The sequence below is a fragment of the Galeopterus variegatus genome, unplaced genomic scaffold, assembly GCF_000696425.1.
Source record: "Galeopterus variegatus unplaced genomic scaffold, G_variegatus-3.0.2 Scaffold3377, whole genome shotgun sequence".
Classification (NCBI taxonomy): Eukaryota; Metazoa; Chordata; class Mammalia; order Dermoptera; family Cynocephalidae; genus Galeopterus; species Galeopterus variegatus.
In genome coordinates this window covers 119,100-119,855 of record NW_007729488.1, presented here as the reverse complement: position 1 = coordinate 119,855, position 756 = coordinate 119,100, and positions in this window count along the sequence as shown.

Below are 756 nucleotides of genomic sequence, written 5' to 3'. Positions count from 1 at the left end.
TTATAAATATCTGCATTGAGAAAAAAAATCTCAAATTAACTAACTTTATACATCAAGGAACTAGAAAAAGAACAATCTAAGTTCAGAGTTGTCAGAAGGAAGAAAATAACAAAGACCAGAGCAGAAAGAAATACAATGTAAAATAGAAAAACAATAGAAAAGATCAACAAAATTAATAGTTGGTTTTTTGAAAATATAAACAAAATAGGCAAACCTTCAGTTAGAGTAACCAAGAAAACAAAGGAGAGGACTTAAATAAGTAAAATTATAAATGAAAGAAATGACATTACAACTGCTACCATGCAAATACAAAGAATAGGGTAGGTTTTTCCAAACTCATTTTACAAGGTGAGTGTTACCCTAATGCCAAAGCCAGATAAGGACACTACAAGAAAAGAAAATTATAGGCCAATACCCTTGATAAACATAGATATAAAAATCCTCAACAAAAAAAATAGCAAACAGAATTCAACAGTACATTAAAATAACAATACAACACCATGATCAAAAAGAATTTATCCATGGGATGCAAGAATAGTTCAACATACACAAATCAATAAATGTGATATACCACATTGACAGAATAAAGAATAAAAATTATATGATCATCTCAATAGATGCAGAAAAAGCATTTGCAGACAAAATTCAGCATCCTTTCATGATAAAAATTCTCAACAAATTGGGTAAAGAAGAAACGTACCTCAATATAATATAATATAGGTCATATATGACAATATATGTTGAATATAATATATA